Here is a 21,803-nt window from a genome sequence, read left to right as displayed (position 1 = left end):
AGCGCGCAGGCGCCAGCCCTCTTTTGCGCCAGCCGCGGCCGGGGACAGACCTGTCCCGGCGCGGCAGAAGAGTAGGCCGGGGGAGGCGAAGGGAGGCACGCGGCGCTTCGGGCGTTGGGCCCCCCCCCACCCGGCAGCGGAGCCTTTGGCGGGTGGAGCGGCGCGAAGATGCCTCGCCGGCAACGGCCGGCAACACGCAGGTCCTCCGGGGACGGCGCATTGGGAGCGCCTGGAGCGGGAAGCAGGCCCGGGAGCGAGGTAGAGGCGCAGCCTCCCACTCCGGCCGTGCGGCGGGGCTGGCGCAAGTCCGGGCGGGCCACGTCCTGCTCGGGCCGCGCAAGCAGCCCGCGGGGTTCCGGGTCCCCTCGGGGCGGGGAGGCCACGGCGGCTGGCTCTGCATCCAGCCGGGCGCCGAAAGCGGGCAGCGGCAGCTCGCGTGGTGGGACGGACCACTCCCCCCGAGCCACCAGGTCCGGCCGGCAAGCTTCAGGCGCGGACAGGCCCCCGCCGCTGGAGGCAGGGGGAGGGGGGGGCGAGCAAGGAGGTGCCCCGGCAGGGACCTCTTCTCCCCAAACGGGGGTGCAAGGAAGCGCAGCGAGGGGCGCACAGAGGGCCAGTGCCCGGCAGGCCAGCCGGGCGTGGGCCTCGGAGATTCCGGGGGCTAGGCGGCGGGAGCCCAGGCATGGGCCGGCCACCCCGGAACGGAGGGGTTCCAGAGGTGACACGGGGTCCCCCCGCAGGGGGGAACCACGCTCCGGAGGAGGAGGGCCTGTCTCTTCCTCTCCTTCGTCGGGGCGCGGAGGGGGACATCGTCGGTCGCCCCCGCGGGGCGGGGGCGGCGGGAGGGGCCGTTCTGGGTCCAGCTGGTCCTCCGGGTCCCGCGGAAGCAGGCAGCGGGACCGGGGGGATCGCACCGTGCGGGGGAGGCCCAGGCCTCGTTCGCCCTCACCGTTGAGGAGGCGGAGCGGCTCCGCAGGCGCCGCTCGTCGCCTTCCAGCAGGTCCCATTCGGGGGGTGAGGGGAGGCGGATATTTCCCAGGGGACAGAGGTCCCCCACCCCCTCTGTGGACCGCCCTGCTTCCACGAGGCGTCATCGGTCTCCATCTACGGGCCGGGGCGCTTCTGGGAAGTCGGCGGAGTATTGGGCCGGGTACGCCGAGGCTTTGGCCTCGTATGTTGAACGGCGGCCCGGTCGCCGGTCCCCTCCGCGTTCTCATAGTTCTTCCAGGAGTCCCGGCAGGAGCTCTGACGGCACCAGACGGGAAGGCAACGCGGGCCACAGCGGAAAACGGCGCCGAAAGACGCAGCGGGCGGCGCACAAGCGGCGGCGGTCATCGCGGCACAGTCCGTCCACTGGTGAGTCGTCCTCTAGGGAAGGCGGGGACAGCGCCACCCATGACGGGTGGTTTTGGATTGAGTCCGCCTTCGTTCCTGGAATCCCTTCATGGATGAAGAGCCGGAGGCGGACTACGAAACGATTGCTGGACGAAGCCGGCGTTAGTGAGAGCCGGAGAGAGCCTCCAGGCTGGTTCAAGGACAGGGAGGCTCCGCCGGGGGTCCATCTCCCTGCAAAATTGCGGGAGAAGGCCCTTGACGGATACTTCGTGGACATGTTCGAGTTGGACAGGGGCAGGAACAAAGGGGCGGACACCGGCAGCCGTAGGGACAAGGATAAAGCTGAGTCCCAGCCCTGCGAGCGCACCATGTTGAACTGGTTGAAGGGCTTTACGGAATATCACGGCCTCATTTGCGGGGCTTATCCGGAGAGGGGCTGGCACCTTTGCCGTTACCTATATACGGTGCTGCAGGCATGGGAGAGGGGGGGCGAAGAGGCGGCTTTCGCATATGATAGGGAGTTCCGCGAGCTCGCATCACACAACGCGTCCACCCGTTGGGACTTGAAACTGCATGACGCGTGGATTGTGCAAGTTGGGTCCCCCACGCGGCAGAGGAAAGAGAGGCCGAGGTCGGGTACTGCGCCCCCTCCCAAGAAAATCAGCGGCTTAGTGTGTTGGGATTACAACAGGGGGGGCTGTAAGCGGCGGCGGTGCAGGTTCGAGCACCGCTGCGAGTCATGCGGAGGGAGTCATTCCATGGCTTCCTGTAGCCAGCCCCAGACTTCGGGTCAGCCCTTTCGCGGCACCCGATCCTCCGGGAAGAAGGACGGAGGATCGGGAGCCGGCACACCTTCCGCGGCCCAGAAGTCGGCCTGATCCGGTGTCCCAACTTGGGAAGTTAGCCCCCTCACCTGTCAAACTGGGCACGTTAGTGGAGTGGCTACGGGATTACCCCGACAAGGTGTCTGCCGTCTACCTGGCGAAGGGGTTCACCGAGGGCTTCCGGATCCCTTACGAGGGTAAGCGCGAGCCGTCGGTGAGCGGCAACCTGCGATCCACCCATGAGCTTCCGGAGGTTGTGGCAGCCAAGCTCGCCAAAGAGCGGGAGGCGGGGCGAATAGCGGGCCCCTTCGACGCACCGCCCCTGCCGAACCTGAGGATTTCTCCCCTCGGCATGGTGCCGAAGAAGACTCCGGGGGAGTATCGGATTATTCACCACCTATCTTACCCGCACGGAGGGTCCGTGAACGACCAAATTCCCCCGGAGCTTTGTGCCGTGCGGTACACTTCGTTTGATGCTGCGGTGGCCATGGTTCGCAGTTGTGGCCGCGGGGCGTTACTCGCCAAATGTGACATTCAATCGGCGTTCCGTCTCCTTCCCATCCACCCCGATGACTACTGCCTGCTGGGGTTCCGCTTCCGGGACCAATGGTACGTGGACAAAGCCATGCCGATGGGCTGCTCCATCGCATGCGCCGCGTTTGAGGCCTTCAGTTCTTTCCTGGAGTGGGTGGTGAGGGTCAGGGGCCGTTTCAAAGCAATATCGCACTACTTGGATGATTTTTTGATGGCCGGGGCGGGGGGCACGTCGGAGTGCGAGTCCCGGTTGCGCCGGTTTCAGAGCCTGATGGGGGAGCTCGGTGTCCCTTTGGCTCGGGAGAAGACCGAGGGCCCGGCCACCCGAATAACCTTCCTGGGTATTGAGTTGGACACTGAGGCGGGCACCTCCAGGCTCCCAGAGGACAAACTCTCCTCCCTTAAGGGGTTGCTGGATAGGATGTTGGGGCAGCAGAAAGCCACTTTGAGGGAGGTGCAGGTCCTGCTTGGGCATCTTAACTTCGCCTGCAGGGTGGTGTCCCCCGGCAGGGCATTTTGCTTTCGGCTGTCTTTCATCACCAGAGGTTTGTCCCGCCCCTACCATCGCGTGCGGGTGACCAGATCAATCAAAGAGGACCTCAGGGTTTGGAGACGGTTCCTGGAGCGTTTCAACGGGGTGGCGATTTGGCAGACGCCGTTTGCCCCCAAGGATTCGCTACAGGTGCAATCCGATGCAGCCGGGGCCAGCGGTTTTGGTGTGTACTTTAACGGCCGCTGGTGTGCCGAGCGCTGGCCTGCAGCTTGGTCCGCGGAGGTCTTGCGCGACATGACCTTCCTCGAGTTCTTTCCCATCCTGGTAGCGGTACTGTTATGGGGCGAGGACTTTGCTGACAGGCGGGTCGAGTTTTTGTGTGATAATTTGGCGGTTGTGTACGTCATCAACCGGCAGTCATCCGGGTCACCCAGAGTGATGCGGTTGGTCCGGCGCTTCGTCGAGGCGTGCTTGGAGAGCAACTGCACCTTTAGGGCCCGCCATGTCCCAGGGGTCACTAACGAGCTTGCCGACGCTCTCTCCCGGTTCCGGGTCGAGAGATTTCGTCGGCTCGCGCCGGGGGCGGCCAGGGTCCCAGAGAATTGCCCGCCCGAGGTCTGGAGTCTTGGAGTCGACTGATCCTTGACGGCGTGTTGGCGTCCGTGGCACCTTCAACGCGGCGGGCCTACCGCCAAGCGGCGGTGGGTTTCTTGGACTTCGCAGGCCGTGCGGGACGTGCCTCCACGTGGCCAATGGACGAGGAGATGGCCCTGCGGTACCTCGCTCACTTGAAGGAGCGGGGCTTGTCTCATCGTACCCTGAGGGCTACGCTGTCTGCGCTTTCGTTTTGCAGCAAGGCTGCAGGCACTTGGGACCCCTGCAAATCGTTCCTAGCTCGGCAGGCGGTGAAGGGTTGGGGTAGGCAGGCACCGCCCAAGCCCGACTGCCGCCGTCCCATCACGCAACGGGTTTTGGTCAGCATATTGGATCGCCTCTCAAGGGAGTGCAGCTCCAGTTATGAAGTGCGCCTGTTTAAAGCGGCATTCTGCACGGCTTTCCATGGGGCGTTCAGGGTGGGTGAGTTGGCGGCCCACTCCCGGACACCCGCCTCCTTCAAGGGCCTGCAGGCATCTGATGTGGGCTTACAGGTGGACGGCGTGCAGTGTTTCCTGCGCCAGTCGAAGGCTGATCAAAGGGGCGCTGGTCGACACGTTTTCCTCCCGTCGGTGCCAGGGTCTTTGGATTGCCCGAGGAGGGCCATGGAAGGGTATCTTGCAGCTCGTCCGCATCTTCCAGGCCCCCTTTTTCTTCACCGAAACGGGACCTGCCTCTCGCGGTACCAATTTGTCGCCGTCCTGCGCAGGTGTCTCGCGGCTGGAGGATACTGTGCATCCATGTATGGCTCCCATTCGTTCCGGATAGGCGCCGCCACGCAGGCATTCATGGCGGGCAAGAGCAGCCGTGATATACAGCGGTTGGGGAGGTGGCGCTCGAGGGCGTATGAGGGATACATCCGCCCGGGGCAGATTGACTAATGTCTGGCTTTTTCAGGTGTTTCATCGGCAGCATCCGTCGCCATTGTCGGGCACAGTATACCATTCTGGGCAGGCTGCTATGCCGCATCGACCCGATGGGGACGGGACCTTGGTTTGGAGGACATCTGCCGCATCGCCTGGTGGACGAGACGGGGGCTCAAGTGGGACTCCTTGCTGCCGCTCGTAGCAGATGAGGTTCACCGGGCCGGACCCCCAGACGTTCTAGTCATACATCTTGGCGAGAATGACTTACCGGCGATGACTGGCCGGCGGCTCATTGCACGTATTGCTGAGGACCTGTCAGTACTGCGGCAGCGCCTCCCGAAGGCCTTGCTGCTGTGGTCCGAGTTGCTGGACAGACTGGTGTGGCGGGCGGCAGTTCGTCATGACCGGGTGAATTGGGCCAAGCAGAAGGTCAACAAAGCAGCTAAGAAGACTGTGCTTGCTTTGGGGGGAGGTGTAGTTCCTCACCCGGAAATTTCCTATCGTTTCCCGTCCCTGTATCGTTCTGATGGGGTACACCTGTCTGAACAGGGATGCGAGCTATGGTTGACTGCGGTGCGGGAGGGGTTACGCGGTATTTTCGTTCAGGGTTGGCGGGAACAGGTATAGTTTCACCTGTCCTATGGCGGTTATGCTCGGTAGGGAGCCTGTTGGCAGGGAGGCCCACCTGCGTGTGGATCTCCCTGAGGTGGGGGTCTCATTAAGGAGACCGGCTAGGACCCGGGCGCGGCCTACCCGGCTGGGAGGCCAGGGGCCCGGGTAGCCAAGCGGCGAACGGGTACCCAATGGAGGCGGACGCCCTTTGGATCCCGTGTTGCCGCTTCCCTGAGTTCCGCGGCGGAAGGCGTCCCATCCTCCCGGCTGGGAGCGAGGAGTGGAGCCTGGGCGCCGCGGTCCGAGTTTGCAGCCGGACGGCTGACGGGGTCAGGCTCCCTTGCCAGCATAAGGCCAACCCTATGTTGGGGTTGTTTGTTCAATAAACGGCTGCGGCCAAGTTATTTGCCAAACAAGGAGTCGTGTCATTGCTGGAACAGTCGCCACCTGCTAGTCAAAACATAACAAACCAGGACAACCATGATAAGAATTGCAAACGTTCTGCAATACACTGCATTTCTGGAGGTGGGCAACATTTGAAATGTAATTCCCTCATTGGAACTTGAAAATCAGCCCTACACCATAGCAGCAGGAAGTTACATGACAGGAATAGCCCAGGTAAGCCTGATCTCATCCAATCTCATTAGCTAAGCAGAGTTGGCCCTGGCTAGTATTTGGATGGGAGTCCTTCAAGGAACGCTAGGGTTATGATGCAAAGGGAGGCAATGGCAAACCACCTCCCAACGTCCCTTGTCTAGCTGCCAGACAATCCTCGGATCTCCTAGCTATACGACACACATGCCACATGATGATTAATAAATAAATAAATAAATAGTAAGAAGCTTCTCCGTTTGAAGGAGAATTAACTTTGGAAATCTGAATACTGTAAGAAAATAAGCTTATTTATCCATTTGTTTTGCTATAGCAGCCCATGTTTCTTGTCCATCGAGCCCCCAAATTTGTCACTGCTGTAAATGATGCTTCCTGGTGGTGTATTTTTTTTTAAGGAAACGGCTTACAGTCGCCATTTGCAGCTATATTCTCTTTAATTAGTCATCGCCGACTACGCTGCAGGCAAACTTTTCTGCTTTCAAGATACGAGAATGTTAATAGTACAGTAGATCATTTTAATTATTCTTGGGTTAATGCTGCATCTCAAAGACCACCACATGCAAATCACAAGGAAACGGTCCAAAGTGACCCAAAGGTTGGTCTGTATCATAAGCGTTATGGGTCCATGGTTTCAGTTTAAGGAGGTTTACCTTTTTCAAATGTCACTCTGCTTTTCTGGCAAGAGAAAAGAGGAATTCTTCACAGGAAGGTTCTGCAGAGTGGCCTATAAGAGATGGGTGCAAAACAGATCTGCTGAATTTTACCTCAGTTTGAAGGAATTTTACCTCAGTTTGAAGGAGGAGTTGTGATGCAACAACAATATGTATATTTTATATTTTAAATACAAAACCTCATGGATTTGAATGACAGAGGTGTTAGGAAAAACATCCTTGTGGCTGAAAGCCCTTTCTGTCAGAGTAGGCCTTACTGAGTTACGAAAACTGACGGCTGATTTGGTATAAGAGGACTTCACATGTTCATATAACAATTATTTTGTTATATTTGTTATTTTGTTTTATTATGTTTTTAGCAGTATTTTATTGCTTGTCCTGTGTCTTTTTTTTTTTTAATTCTTGTGAATCACCTCAAGTGGCACCCACCAAGTATTTTTAGGAACTGGTTGGGTTCATGTAGGCCTTTTGCCTACTGGAGATTTCATTGGCTGTACAGATATTTTAAAATTATGCTTTGGCGGCAGCAACAGCCACCACAGCACAAAGACCTTCATTGTGTGATTGATGATAAGCTGTGGGAGCCATTTTGTGGCAGCCATTTTGTTGCCATGACAGAATTCCAAATATGCTCACAGGCTTAAAAAGGGGATCCCTGAGTTAGAAGCATTATCCTCATATAACAGATGAGGGAACAGGCTAATAGCAAGTAAAACCATCTGGGTCACTCCTTGTGGGGAGATTCAAACAGTGAACTTCCTTACACACAATTCACACTTAACCGTGACACTCTCTAAACCCAAGGAGAACATTGGCCAGTAAATAGAACTTATTCCATACACATTAAACGAGCAAAGAAATAAATACAAGCTTTTCTTTCCAGATATGCCTTCTGTCCTTGCTGAAGCCAGCACAATGAACCCATGAAGGCCTTCAGTGTGTGAGAGAAGGAAGGGATTGATGAGAGTCTGAACAAAAGTTATATTTCTTACTTATTTGGGTGAGCGGGGGGGAGGGGGGTCGAGTGGAAAGGGGAGAGTGTGTAGCCATTCAGCTTTGCTCGAGGCTCATTAGTACCCAGTAAGTTTCTACTCTAAATGACAAAGAGTTTCACTGTCACCAAAGAGAAATTGCTGCTGACCTTAGACCCCTTTTTGGAAAGTAAAATAATGGAGCACAGGAGCAGGGTTTGATATTTGACCGAATCCTACACAATTATCATGCATGTGTATATAATAAAATTAATTCTGTGTCTCTGGCTTGTAGCCTGGGGCAAGCGACGTACAATCAGTTTTGTATGTATAATAGATCACAGAGTTGTTCATGAATAATACAAATGCACCGAGCAGATACTGGTGAGAAAGGATGTTTGTCTTTGCATGGAATCGAACTGAACATGTAATATTGTGATAATATATATTTGATGAATTCAGGTCTGACTTTCCTTTGCCATAGCCTGCTAATTCCTCGACATGGGTTGCCACAATAATTGAGTTTCCAATAACATTATGATTATTTCCACATGATAATTTAATTGTGGGTATTTTTTTAATATTGTAATATCGTAGATTTGTGATTATTATGCATTTGCATGCAGATCTCGGTGGTGACTCGGAGCACATCCCTACATTTATAACTTAATTTCTCATATTATTGCATATATTTTGGGGGGACAAACTCATTAATGCAAACTAAAAAAAAAAAGCGAGAGGGAGAGAGAGATCTTTATAGTCATTCTGCTTTTATTATAAATGTCTGAAAGCCCTGCTCATTTTTTAGACGGGGTGGTTGTAAACAAACAAAAAGCAGTCCAAATTTGTCGCTGGCTTTGTTTAATGCAATAATATAATTACTAAACATGGCAGATTTGTCTACTGTAATTGGGATACAAACTCACACAAATCTTTCTTTACAAGAAACCAAACTTGGGAGCCGCTCACTTGCGCTGTGCCACTTTATTTCCCCTGTGAGTGTGGCTTCATGTATTCTTATGCCTGGGGGATAGCCAAAAACATTTAAGGAAATTGGAAGTTCGGAATGCCAAGTGCATAGTGCTAAACAAAAGGGTAAGAGCATGCAGATGCATACAGCATTAAAATCCATGGGCAACTCCAACTAACTCAAGGGGTTTGGGTCTGTTGGCTTCTCTGCTGGAGATTATTAAAGCAAATGTTGAATGCAACATGGTGCTCATGAAAAATGCCGTGAAATGTTCAGAGGCTAAATCAGCTAGTTCATTCCCATGTGTGAAATCAAGATCTCCTCCTGTTGGAATTGCAGTCAGCAAGTTATTTTGTGAAATCAGCCTTGAAGGGCTGTTGATAAGCTGTTTAAACACCTGAGATGTACCTGTGTACTCACTAGTGACCCCTAATGGTCATGCTGGAGTTGCAGTGGAAAAATCCCAAGCACATAGCTGGGATTCCTTTTGTTTAAATAGGGCTGCTGCCTACCTCTCTTTCTTCAGAAAGAGCTGATCAGGGTGTGCTTTTGCTGAAGCAAGGAGCAGACATTTAAGCTCAGATCTCTCCATCTACTGATGTGAGGGACATAGACCTCCCTGCAGCCTAGCCATAGATGTTTGCAATGTGCTGCTTTTGTAATTACTCTTTAAGCTTTTGTACTCTGTAAGGAGACTAAAGCAGATTAATAGGGTATATTTTCATATATATCTATCCAATAAAGATTACTCTCTTTTAAACCTCAAAGCACTGTGAATTTGGATCTGTGCCTCATCCACAAAGATAAATAATAACTGCATACTTTCCCAATACTCTGTTACTCTGCAGTTCTATTTCTCTGGAGTGAGTCAGGGCCAAGCCAAGTCCCAGCACCTCCCCTCCAAACTCCCCATCCTCTCAGCTCCACATATCCCATATTTCTCATTTCCAAAATACTAATTCTCTCACTTCATAGAGACTCCTTTGACCCTGAAGTTTTCCTGGGTTTTCTTGATGGCCCTGGAAGGGTTGCCAAAATGTAAGTCTCAAAGTGGCTTCCAATCGCCTTCCCCTTCCTCTCCCCACAATAGACACCCTGTGAGGTAGGTGAGGCTGAGAGAGCCCTGGTATTACTGTTCAGTCAGAATGGCCTTATCAGTGCTGTGGTGAGCCAAAGGTCACCCAGCTGTAGGGTTGTGCATGGCAGCATCTGAATCGGCCATTCCAGGTTGACGCAGCCAGCGTCGAACCGCGCCGCGCTGCGCGTGGAGGAGGCAGAGTGCCTGCATGTGTACACCGAGGTACGCACCGGCGCCTGTGCTTCCCCTCCCCCCCGCAGTGCGGTGCTGGCTGCCTTGGCCTGGAATGGCCAATTTGGACACCACTACGCACAACCCTACCCAGCTGGCTGCAAGTAGAAGAGGAGCTCGCCAGATTAGAATTCCACACTCCTAACCACTAAACTAAGCTGTATATATATGGTCATATCATCTGATAAATATGTTAAACATTTATCAGATGATATGACCATATATCAGATGATATGACCATATATGGTCATCTTGACCCCCCTCCCAAAATGGCCAATGATGTGCCTGGAGGGGGAGGGGCCCCAGGTGGGTGTATACATACCTATGCTTCCCAACCATATTCTACATGATTGTCAAGAAAGTTTCAGGGGTTTCTCAATGATAAAATAGTTGAAAAAGGGGTGGTCTAGCATAAGGGCCACCAGGCCTCCAATAACAGCCTCCATTACCTGCTACCACTTGGAGTAGCAGAATCATTTTATTTAAAAACAAAACACAAGTGTGGCATTAAAGTGGCATTAAAGTCTTTGAGTTTAAGAAACTTTGTTTTTTAAGCTCATGGCATACTCTCCCCTTCTTCATGGTTTCACTTTCACTTTGCAGTTCTAATCAGATGGGGGGGGAATGTAGCTGGCATTTCAGATAGAGCACTTAAACATGACTTTACTGTGTTCAAAAAGTTTTATACATATATAGAGAGTATCTCAGGTCCTCAACCAAAGACCTTGTGGAAGAGTTTCATGTTGAAGGCTCTGCAGAACCACAAAATCTCCTGCAGGCTTTGTGTGACATACATCCTCCACTGATCTCAGGTGGGTTGCCATGTCGGTCCAAAGCAGCAGAATCAAGTTGGAGTCCTTTAGCACCTTTAAGACCAATGAAATTTTATTCAAGGCATAAGCTTTTGTATGCATGAAGAAATGCGCTTGCATATGAAAGCTTACCCCTTGAATAAAACTTTGTCGGTCTTAAAAGTGCCCCTTGACTCAAACTGCCTCCATGTGAATATATGTGAATGCCCCATTTCCATGAGGGTAGCAGTTATAATAAAGCTTCCAGCATCGGGTCCCATGATCAAGCAGCCTTGCAATTCTGGATCCGCTTAGTAGGTGAGAAAGTTGTGGTTCTTGCCTTAAGGTCCATGATGGCGGAAAGGTGACCTGTAAAAGTTATCAACAAATTCAACTACAGGAATTTGGGGCTATGAGCCGAGCTCAGTAGTGAGCCTACCAAGCAGCCCCATGAGCTTCTAATGTGCTTACCTGGGAGAGACCACCATAGTCAGTGCCATGGTCAGCGTGGAGTTAAGGGTACAGAGCTGATCTGATAGACTGGTCAGACCAGGCTATCTCAGCCAGGGTTTCATGAAACCGGAGGTTTCTTGACAGTCCCAGAAGGGTTTCCTGGATGGCTGGAGGTTAATTAATTTGTAATACATTTTTTAAAAATTGTTAAACATTTATCAGGTGGTATGACGGTGTATGGTCATATTGACCTGCCCCCCTCTCCCAATTATGGGCCTGGAGGGGGTGGGAAAGGGAGAGGCCCCAAGAGGGCACGTACACAGCTTTGCTTCCCGACCATATTCTGCACAATCATGCCACTTATGAGGGTTCTCAAAGCCCGAAGAATGTTTCAGGGGTTTCTCAACTGTGAAAATGAGAAAGGTTGGGTTACACTGTAGGGCTTGGAGCAGGGAAGCCCAGGCTGGAATCCCCACACTGCCATGCAGCCGACTGGGTGACCTTGGGCCAGTTTCTTTCTCCATCTCATTCAACTCACAGGGTTGTTGTGAATGTAAAATGGAGGTGGCAGTCATGTTGCTATATGCCACTTTGGGTCCCCAATGGGAAGAAAGGCAAGGTGTAACTATATCTAGAAAGGGTGTATGAGGTTTTTTTTTAAAATATGTGTTATATAAAAGCATCCATTACATACATACATATCTTTATTACAGTCATAGAGCAGCAAAGTCAAAACAATTTCACAGTTACAAAAATAAGATGGCTAAAACATGGTTTTGCTCATAAAATAGCATTCTGTTAAACACTTAGACCAGGGGTAGTCAAACTGCGGCCCTCCAGATGTCCATGGACTACAATTCCCAGGAGCCCCCTGCCAGCGAATGCTGGCAGGGGGCTCCTGGGAATTGTAGTCCATGGACATCTGGAGGGCCGCAGTTTGACTACCCCTGACTTAGACCATGAGGCAGCTAAAATATAAATTAAAACTAAATGGAAATACAGTTAATTGTTCTAATTGCTCTCAGGGTCAGTTAAGTTTTAGTCAACTTCCGCCGACTTTTCATGGCTGCAGCACAAAACCTGGCAACACTATATGTGATGGAACAATTTGTGCCTGTGAGCAGCAGGGAGGTATAAGATTGTCCTGAACACCCTGGGACTCTATGTAACCATGGTGTGATAAATATGGAACGTATTTCATTATAAAACTGACAATGCAAAAGGATATGTTCCAATGTTTCTATTGTTATTTATTAAATTTATAGACCACCCCTCTGTGAACAGGCTCAGGGGTGGTGCACCACACCAGAATTCAATTTAAAATAGAAAAAAAGCAATACATACCCCATCCTCTGTTTTCCTGCTTCTTTCCCATGTACTCAGTGGTGGAATATCTTGGAGAGGGAAGGAGGAAGGGCCATATGATTTTATTTACTTGTTCCAGCCTCATCTATAAGCCTGGTGGAACAGGGACATTTTACAAGCTGTTGTTAGAACAGAATACTGGATTTAAAAATATCAGCAGCCACTGGTTCCCACTTTACCCATGTAATGCTCTAAGCTTTATGCATGTGGCCTGCCCGACTTTTCCCCAAGATCACTCTTGTTTTCATGCCCAAGTGATCCTGAAATTCCCCACTGAACTGCAATCAGCATGGCAGGATGGTTAAAATGGGGTCAGAAGAGTTAGCTGGCTGTTTACACCAGCCTCCCTAGGTAGCAGAAGGTTGCCCCTATATAAGGCGGTTGAGATATGTTAATTATAATTGCATAAGAGCTCCCTAGCGATGCATAAGCACTAAAATATAACAAAAAATGAAGCAGACACTCGGGACTAGCCCACGGGGAACGGATGTTTCTGTTGATTACCTCTTTTATTTATTTTTATTTATTCACTCCATTTCTATGCCACCCTCCATCTGTATCTTAGAAGCCCCCAGCACCCACACCCACATACACACACCTGGAAATCTGACCATTCTACGTAGCAAGGACAGAACAGAATATGGAAGGCTTCTTGCGAAAACTATTAGGAAATACTCAAGGCAACATGTTCAGCTCTGAAAATTATCTCCTGTTGTGCTTTGATCTAAATACCGAGTCGTTCTGCCTTTTTCCTGTATTTCCACTCCGTGGGTTTAACTAAAGGTTATTTATTTACAAATTCCCAATTCTCAGAAACTAGTTTAAAATAGGCTTCCAACAGAGAATTGTTGTATGCCTTTCACATTCTTAAGATGCCAAAAGGGCCCATTTGTCAAAACTTAACAGCTGATGCTTAAGTAGGAAATGGAGACCGTGATACATAAAACTAATATACCATTCAGAGTCATTTGATCTGTGCTTGTTCCAAATGTTCTGTTAATTTCCTTGACCCCTACTTCCTAATATTAATGTTTAGGACTGTAGGTGGGGTAGCTGAATGGGCAACACATTTTATAATATTGTCAACAAGAGCAGGAGTTCAGTAGCCAGCTTGGTGTAGTATTTAAAAGTGGCAGCCTCTAATCTGGTGAACTGGGTTTGATTCCCCACTCCTCTACATGCAGCCAGTTGGGTGACCTTGAGCTTGTTATAGTCCTGATAGTCAGGACCAGTTTGTCCATGTAGCACATCCTATGGGCCCCATGCTTCCCGGGGTCCTGGGTGGTGCCTTTCCCCATGGATCAAGGCCATAGCCTTGCTCCTCACCCCTTTCTTCTCCTTAAGAACATTCCTGTCCTGCCATAAATTTTGTTAGTCCAAGGTACTGCTGGGCTCCTGCTCTTTTCTACTGCTACAGACTAAGGCAGCTACCCATCTTGATTTATAATCTTGGGTCAGAGAAACAAAAAGAGCAAGCAAAAAAAAATCCATAAACAGAATGGCACGGCTCTAGCACAGTCATCTAATTAGTGGTTATCAATCATTGTCAGTTAATTATCCTTAAAGCTGCTTTTTAAAACATTTCCCTCCTGAGAGGCAGGCATTTAGTGACCTCCGTATTTTTTTTTAAATCATAATACCCCTAATTACTTTTGTTGTTCAGTTTTCATTTGGAGAGAGAGAAAAAGAGAGCATGAGCATGAAAGAATTTGCCAGATCCTTTAAAACAAAGCCAGCCATCCTAAGAAGAACCTTACAATTTCAAGTATGGATTCTGATCAGTGCATGATCACAACTGTTGGTTTAGTTAACCGATTTAGAGAATACTTTTGCAACATGGGCAGAAGAATAACTATAACCAGCTGATGGACTTTGCTTCCTATAGTTTGGTGGTGGTTGAAATGGACTATCCAACTCTACTGTTTTTAAGAAGAAGAAAAGGAAGCACTGCAGGAGCAAGTGTCTGGAGCAGTCTCATATGAGGTCAGCAAGCTGAACATCTGCTTGCCTGCACATACACAAGCTGAATGAGGGGGTTTACTAGGGCCAACAGAACCCATGTCACTTCTTTCAAACAGATGTTGCCCTTGTACGCCTCCCAGTCTGCTACGTACTGACCAGCAATTGGTAGGAGACTCAGGGACAGGGACATTGGGGCCCCACAACGTCCTGTGTGTCTGTTCATCTTTTTTGGAGAAAACTCAGTGGTGAAGTAGGGTACCTCTAGGAATCACTGGGAACTCCATGGTTTTACCATAAAGTTTTTGGTGGTTCCTAGAGCTACCCCATATTATTCCTGGGTCTTCCTTGGCACTTGCAAAGAGATGTGAAGGTTGATCAGTTTTTAATAATTATTTTTCTCCTGCAACCGCTTGGAGTGGTCAAAAATAGAAAAAATCTACCAGTTGGCTATCGAAAAAGGATTCTCTTTTTATTTATGATTGTACCAATTTGTTAAAAAAATGAATAAATTCAATTATTACAGCTGCCAAACTGTTTTCTCAACCCTAGCCTTTCTATACACTAGCCTTGTTCACATGTTATAGTCAACACCCATGCACGTACATCTTCACGTCTGAAAGAGCACACATTCATTTGACAAATCAAACTGATGACCTGTACCTGGATAAATATCCATGTTTAGCTGTACATATACATTGAAAGTAATGGCAGAATAACTGAATGCACACATAAAGAAAAATTAAACGTGTACTGTACATGCATTCATGGTAACTTGTGAACGGGAATACACCCTTCACATGGCAGATGTGCAAAGACTTGGGAGTCAACCATCACCAGAACTTATTATGAGATACATCTCCAGCTTCCAGTTATACCAAAATTTAGAAATGGCTGCCCTTTCCTGTCACCATGCTACAACAGTTTCATTTGCTGTCAAGTAGCCACCTTTTAAGTTAGGCTGTTATTACTGTCCCCATATTGCTTACTGAATGAAGCCTAAAGCTAAGAGAAAATTTTAATAAATAAATAAATTAATAAAAAGCAGGTTGAGGCCTTGTGCATTTGTGAAATTTGAATCGGCACTGGGTTTTGCTCCAACCAAAACAGCATTCTTGGGTTTGCACTTTCTCCTTCTTCTCTATACCACACAGAGTCCCTGATCCTGTATGCTAACATCATCCTTTGTGTGTTTCCTCATCAGCAACAGTCAATAACGTGAGTCGGGGGGTAGGCGCAGCTTGATGACATCACACACTAGCAAGTCAGCGAATAGGCAAAAAGGCCCACCAGGAAAAGGGGCTCCGCAGCTCCAAAGACAGCCAAGGAGAAAACCCTCCATGCTTCTAATTTACATACGGTGACATTTTGCAGAAATATTGTAACATTAGCAGTGGCATAATGAAATTCAGCCTATCAGCCACGGAAGGAATAATGTTACTGTAAAGGTAACCTGATCGCAGTTTGTTATCAAGAAAATATTCATGCCAAGAAACATACATTTCAGAAGGAGTATAAGAAAAGGGTTTGTGTGGGTTGTTGTTTTTTTTGTAATCTCCCTCCTCCTTGTAATTTTTTTCCCCTCTTGGGCTATCCATCTTTCCCTACAGATTTACTGCATGATCACTCCCTTTACATGCTAATTATGTGCAGGTCTGGTGAATTTGTTAATGGTGACACTTCAGAGACCCCGTGGGACTGCTTCTCATTATGAAGCAATGTCCAGATATATCAGATATTATTAGCTGTCATTAATCTGCTGTGGAAACATTGAGCCGCCCAACCTGAGAGAGAGAGACCAGGAAATCGAGTACAAATGAAGTCTTCCACAGGCCTGGCTCCCGAAAGGTCAAAGGGCAAATCCGTGGGAGGGAGAGGAATATCCCTTTAAACCACTGACACTTGACAGCAGATTTTTATCCTCCAACTCGGCTGGGGTTTCCGAATAGTGAAAACGGAGAGGGCGAAGGACAATACTGATAAAGTGACATTTGGGAGCAGGCTTGAGAGGAGAAAAAGACTAAACGAAAGCATCCCTTTTTAAGTAGGTGGTGCAGAGATTCATTTCAGCTGTCAGACAAAGAGATCAGAGGCCAAATGTTGCCTGTCCCTTAACAGTTGGGCTGTGGACAGGACGTTGTCCTAACAGAGCAGCTTCCATTCACCGAACTTGTCAGTGTCATCTCTTGAGAGGAGCTGATTCCCCCAAACTGCATCTCTTACCCTGGATCTGTAGCTTTGTGGCATAAGGGCTTAGGGATTATGTTATATTTGTTTGCTTTTGCTGGGCAAACCAGGGAACAAGAGTGGGCATTTATAATGAGATGCAAGGCAAGGGTCAAAGGCTTGCTTTTGGACATATTCAAAACCACGAAAAGATAAAAGAAAAGGCATTTGTCACACTCTTTGTATATCGTGTAACCAAACACAGCCAGCAATCAGAATGTTCCTTGTGGTGTTCCTTTGTTACCCCTGGAACTAGAAAGTATCTTTGCATTCCTCCTCAATTCTGATTTAACTAGTAGTTTTTTTTAATTAATTCTGAATTTGGATAGAATTATAATTGAGCAATAATCCCATGTGAAACTATGGGGGAGGAGGCCAAGTCGATGGTATCTGCAAAAGTTGTCACCCATTCATCATTTTCATGGGTGGTTCCTTATGTCAGAACCTCCATAGTACACAGAAGATCATCAAGTTCACTTCCTTGGTTTCAGCATTTAGAATTCTGCTGGAGTCTTTTTGGGCCAGTCCTTGGGGTATCATCATCTTTTTTATCTTGAGTGCTTTCAAACTCTGCTTTGATTTTGAGATTCCCATGAGTTTATCCAGGGCCAATTCTGCACATGTTGGATAATGCACTTTCGATGCACTTTAACAGCAGATTTTCCTGTACCCCACAGGAAAATTCAGCTGTAAAAGCACATTGAAAGTGCATTATCCAACATGTGCAGAATGAGGTCTGAAGGATGTCTTTTTACGCTGACCCTAGGAAATGAATATCCAAACATGTCTATGGCACATATTTCTATGTGGGTTTTTTGTCGACATAAATTATCCTGTTGAGCATCTTTGTCTGCAAACAGCAGTCATGCAATCTTCCATAGCAGGTGTAACATCCTAATCCTGGATCGTCAATTTCCAAACCAAGAAGCAAAGTCCCTTTTGCTATGTTCGTGGATGAAACAAAAGTTAATGGGAATATCAATGAATCCCATTTGTTTCGTACCTTTGCCTGGCAGTCTACTCATTCCACACACATTGGATAATGCACTTTCAATGTGCTTTTGCTGCTGAGGATATTCCTGTGCAAAACAGAAAACCCACTTCTAAAGTGCACTGAAAGTGCATTACTCAACCTGTGCGGAATGAGCCTAACAACTTAGGGTACAAGATAGATGGAAAGAGAGAGCAAGGAGGTCTCTGCTATGATATTGAAGCTTTCAAGCTACCAAAGTCATACAGATATTGCAAAAGAACAGGCCTGATGGACAATCTTTCTTTCATTTCCCACCAACCATGAGTGATTCACAGCAGGTTTTCTTGACTTCTTTAAAAAAAAAAAAAGTCCTGGGGCATCTTTAGGACCAAAAAAAGTTTTATTCTTGGCCCTACAAGTCCTACTGAATTGAAACTTTGTTCTGCTGCTTCGGACCAACACCGCCCAACCCACCTAAAATCTATCTTGATTTAATATTGTTGCCAAGGGCTCCACTCTGAATTGCCTGTGTGCCTCCGTAAGATCCATTCTCTTTGAAAGTGGGCTTTTTCCTGTTTTTTTTCCTGGTGCTTTGCTATATAGCTAGTGTGATTTTCATCCATTTGTTTCCATTCCCTTTGTGGTTAGCTAGCAAATGTCTCCCTATCTAATTGACTGCAGTACATATAACAAATGCACACATTAATAATACTAGATGGGACAGATACATAGCTAGTATTATGTTACTGGATGCAGTACACACACGTATCCCCTTTATACATGGCGGCAGCTTTCCCATGCTGACGCTGTGCCATTGCGGTGGGGCACAATGCCCTGCCGTTTCCTGTGTACGCACAGGAGCAAGGCATGCTGGGTTGCCTCAGCATAGTGCGCACGTGTGCACTTTACGCCGGGTTCAGGAGGGCCGGATTGCTGCGGCACCCTCCACACACACAGTGGTGGGGCCAGGAGGTCGCCCCTGCCAGGTCTGTGGCTCCATGGAGCCCGCAGGAGCGTGTGGTGTCCCTTAAGACAGTGGTCCCCAACCTTTTATCACTGGGGACCACTCAACGCCAGGGACCACTCACCGGGGACCACTCAACGCCTTTTACTGAGGCCCTGTGGGGGGGTAGTTTACTCCTCTACTCTCAACCAATGCCCATACGCTCTCTGATTGCTATGGTAATGTTTAAACATCCCTTCAAAATAAGATACAGACACGCCACAACAATGAAGTGTGTTGTAAAGGGCTGGGGGGGATGAAGTAAATGGCTGGGGGGGGGAGAAGGCGTCCTTCGGGGCCCACCTCCAATTAGTCGAAGGACCACATGTGGTCCATGGCCCACAGGTTGGGGATCGCTACCTTAAGGGACACCGTAGGGTTGGGGCTGGGTGGGCCAATAGGCCTAGTGTTGGTGATTATGCACAGCGCCGGCCCGCCACAGCCCCAGCTTACCCAGGAAGCTACGGAAGATCCCGTAGCCTTGCGCCAGGAGGCACCAGCACTGGCAGTGGCAGCAAGCATTATTAGGGATTTTCCCCGAAGTGCTGCTGCCGCCAACGCAGGCAGTACAGCCTGTGCATAATGAGCCATATGTATTCAAGATAGATTCAGATGGGTAGCTGTGTTGGTCTGAAAATTGGGTAGTGAAAAGTGGAGTATTAAAAAAAAAAAGACAGCTCCTCTTCTTTCTGGAGCAGCAGAGCAAAGTTTGAGGGCAGGGTCACCTTTCAAACCAACAAAGTTTAATTTTGTGTGTCTTCAGATACAATGAAACATTACATATAGGTAGGTGGGGTGTTTAATTGCCAGGAAGAGCTAGTTGCATGCATAAGAAATGGGGTGATTGTAGTTAAAATAGGATTAAGGCAGATGATTCCTGTGAGGGCAGTAGATTAGCCTACAGAGACAAGCAAATGACAGTAAACTAGCATAAAAATCTATAGCGAATGGAAAAATGAAGTTTGAGTTCCATCGCCCCTTGAAGACCCACAGTGATTATTTTCTGGGGGTAAGTGAGAACTGAGTAACGTAGCATGTGTGGTAAGATAAGAAGCCAATATATCTGTTAAGCCCAGGGATCCTTCCATTTAATGTTTCCTGTCTTCAGCGGAGTAACAATTGTCTGCCACCACCAATTCATCTTATGGGTGCAAATTCTCTCCACATCTTACAACTCGATGCTGCTATGCCCAACAACGCATATAAAAATGAACCAAGCTTCATGTTATTAAAACAATGTTCTAATTGTTTTTATTGTTATTATTGTTATTAAGACAATGTTATTAAAAGTGTTGATCACAAATGTGTAACTAAGTAAAAACCGAAGGTTCTTTACTAGTGCCAAACATTATGTCACCTTGCCCCTGGGAGAATCTTCAGTCAAAAAGATGGAATTCCTTATTCATGGGAGCAGCAAGCAGACTTTCCTCATGGGGTTCCTTTATTTCCCCCAGAACTAGAAAATCTCTTTGCGCATTGAGTTCCACTTCTCCTGAATTCTGGTTCAGCGAGAGATTTTAAAAAATTAACCTGAATTTGGTCATGCACACCTTGCCATATCTTTTTAACGCCTTTAGAATGAATTCCTCCCTTCCCCATTATTGTCCGTATTGTCCAACACTCCTGTTTGTGTGGTTGCCGTCAAGGAAAATGTTATCTGGTCAGCTTGGCAGAATTTGGCTTACCACTCAAATGTCAAAAGTATTTTGTTCAGCGTGAATAGCTCTAAAAATGCTCACAGGTGTTGAGCATTATCTCCCTCTTGGAGTGTTCTTTGCAGCCTGAAAATAATCCAGGGATATCTGGCACATTAATTAAGGGGGTCCACCACCTCCCTTATGCACCGCAAACGTGATGTGTTGAAACTTTGATTAACCACTTTTGCATTTCGCCATTAGGGAACCTTGTCAGCATTGCAGGTGTGCCGCTCCTCTCTTGTTACATTCCAACTTCTGACATTAATCAAAGTGCACGTCACATGCTGTTGCCAGAACACATGCCCATCTTCAATCATGAGCGATGGTGGGCAGTAATTCTTCCACAATGTAGCACTAATTGCCTACATGTTGCATTCGCTGGGTTTCTGAACATGGCCTAGCACATGTTGACTTAGCCCTTTCATCAGGGATGAAGCTTTCGCTATGGAAAGACCGTTCTCTAAGATTGTGTGAAAGCAGATTTGCATGCCAATTCCATGAGGACTGGCAAAGGATTTTCAGTATTAACTTCAACATAAGATTTTCCTGAACAATCCCAGAAAGAAGCTTTTTATGTATCTCCAACAGTCTTATGTACAATTGTTATGTACAATTATTTTCAAGTAATTCCACCTTGGTGTAGCGGTTAAGAGGAGCAGCCTCTTGATCGGGAAATTTATTATTGATGCGGGACAAATCTTCTGGTGTGCCTTGGCAAATGGAAATGTAGACAGACATGACATCCGCCATCCTGCCCACAAAGCGCGCCAGAAAACAGAGGGCCCTGCCAGCGACCGCACTGGACCCTGGGGCCTAGGCAGCCATTGTGTGACCTGCTGGGGCTGAGGCAGTGGCTGCCCCACCTCAGAGGCAGAGATAACGGCCGCATTGGCCCCGGGAGCCAAGGCAGCCTCTGCACGAACTGTGAGGGACCAAGGCAGCGGGTGCCCCACCACCAAACCGTTTGAAGCAGCTGTGCCAGCACCTGGGCGGTTGCTGTGCAACCCACAGGGTCAAGGCAGCAGAAAAGGATCAGGTAAGAGGGAGGGGGGAAGGGAGTAAGTGTGCACATACTCATGCGTTCACACGTGTGCGTGTATGCATATTTGAATGTGCATGTGCAACCCGCGGGGGTTGATACAGCAGCAGAGGAGTAGGTAAGCAGGAGGGGGGAAGGGAGTGTGTATGCATGTGGTTTTGCTTGCTTGGAGGGAGGGAGGTTGGGAAACCTATAGGTAAAGGGGGAAATAGAAGGGGGAAGGGGGAGTCTTTGCATCTTTGCAAGTGAGGGAGGGGAGAGGAGGCAGGGAGGAGGTTGGGAAACCAACAGGTAAGGGGGAAACCAGGGGGGGAAGGGAATGTGTGTATGTGTGTAGGTGAGGGATGGAAGGAGACCAGAGAAGGTATGTGTCCCACTGAGAGTCAGACTGTCACGACAATTTTTTAATCATATGGTATGTGTAGTGCAGCCAGGGGATCCTAGGA

This window comes from Paroedura picta, chromosome 9, assembly GCF_049243985.1.
Source record: "Paroedura picta isolate Pp20150507F chromosome 9, Ppicta_v3.0, whole genome shotgun sequence".
NCBI lineage: Eukaryota > Metazoa > Chordata > Lepidosauria > Squamata > Gekkonidae > Paroedura > Paroedura picta.
This window is presented reverse-complemented; position numbering follows the sequence as displayed.